We start from the raw sequence: 1,991 nt of genomic DNA on the forward strand, positions 1-1,991 counted from the left end.
ATTATAGACCTTCCCTTATATCCATTCACCATCATTCCCATTTTATTACTTAAAAGCTATTATAGTAGATTGTGGCCTATCGCCTAAGCATCTGAAGCTTTGAACGATCCTTCCAAAATGGGGGTTGCTTATACACAGCATGTAAAATATTTTAATCTTTTTCTCAATGTTGGATAATCATGTGAAGCGTCCCATCCTTATGAGATCCGGCTTTTAGTTCTATCTTCAAATTATCTGATAACTCTCTCAGTTTAATTTTCATCTCAGATTTCAAGTAATCCACTGTTGAATCTTCCACTTCCAGAAGGCTCCCTGAAATAACTCCGTAGAAACCGGTACCCCTTCACCAAGTAACCTTTAATTGATACATTAAGAGTTCTTGACTTTAGTACTGCTTCATACAGAGTCAGGTACCAGGGTGTCAGTATCTCTGACATTCACCCTTTTTGTATGTCAGCCAGGGCTCCCTGATTAACAGCCCCAATCAGGGAACTCATATTCAATGAGATCCAGCTGGCTGACTTCTTTACAACTAGTCCGCTCTCTGCATTGTTCAAATCCCGGTGCAATAAATATAACACAACTGTTTTCTGTCTAGAACCATCATGTACCTGCTATTTTAAACAGGAAAACACAGCTCCCTCTGAAATCCAGGAAATTCAATCCCACCAAAAGCTCCTAGGGGTACTGATCCCAGCTTATGCTATTACTGGACAACACAGATTCTCAGACTGAAATCTAGCTTTGATCGATCATATTTTCTCTTCGGTATTAAAGAGGATGTCTGAAGTGCAAGCATGCAACTCCGAAGATTTGATTTTAATAATGAAATAGAAGTACCCAAAAGAAATAAAGATAAAGTCGAATAAACCAATATTTCCACTGAGCACAAGCAAAAGATTCCGAAGTGCGTAGAAAACTGCAATGCCATAAACCCAAAAGCACTCCTTTACACCATTCAAACACCAGACAGAATTCCCTACTTTAAATACAAATTCACCCCATCGATTTATGTGTGTTTGTGTGTGTGTGTGTGTGTGTGTGTGTGCGCGCGCGTGTGTGTGTTTGCGCGTGTGTGTGTGTCTGTGTGGTATGTTGTCCTGAAGGCTGGGTAGTTTGCTGCGAACAATGGTCTGTTTAAGGTTTGGCTGTTGTTTGAAGGTGAGAAGTGGAGGTGTGAGGAAGATCTTGGTAATGAGCTTATCGTCATCGTTGATGTGTTGAAGGCTGCGAAGAACATGGCATAGTTTTGCCGCGCCTGGGAAATACTGGATGACAAAGGTATCCTATCGGACGTATCCTGTGTCTATCTTTTGAGGAGGTCATTATGGTTTTTCACTGTGGCACGTTGGAACTGGCGATTATTGAGTTGAGCATTGCATTCCTGTTCTTAGGAGGGCGTCCCTCAACACCTTCAGGTGTCTGTCTCGTTCCGTCTCATCCAAACAGATCCTATGTATGCGTAGGGCTTGTCTGTAGGGGATGGCTATTTTACTATGTTTAGGGTGAAATCTAGAGAAGTGTAGCATCGTGAGGTTATCCATGGGCTCGCGGTAGAGTGAGGTACTGAGGTGTCTGTCCCTGATGGAGATGCGTGTGTCCAAGAATGAGACTGATTCTAAAGAGTAGTCCATGGGAAATCTGATGGTGGTATGAAACCTGTTGTTATCGCAAAGCAGTTGTCTCCGTGATTCCTCGCTGTGAGTCCAAAGGAAGAACATGTCGTCACTTTATCTGGTGTATAGTGTTAGTCAGAGGTTCTGTGCAGCAAAGAATGATTGTTCGAACCTGTGCATGGAAATGTCGGCATACTGTGGAGTAAATCTGGTCCCCGTGACTCTTCCATGCGCCTTGATGAAGAACTGGTTGTCGAAGGTGAAGATGTTGTGGTTGAGGATGAAGCAGGTGAGTTGTAGGATTGCGTCTGGAAACTGGCAGTTGTTGGTATTGAGTACGGAGGCTGTTGCAGCGATGCTGTCATCGTGGGGGAT

The sequence above is a fragment of the Rhincodon typus genome, unplaced genomic scaffold (genome assembly GCF_021869965.1).
Source record: "Rhincodon typus isolate 14 unplaced genomic scaffold, sRhiTyp1.1 hic_rhity00007611, whole genome shotgun sequence".
Classification (NCBI taxonomy): Eukaryota; Metazoa; Chordata; class Chondrichthyes; order Orectolobiformes; family Rhincodontidae; genus Rhincodon; species Rhincodon typus.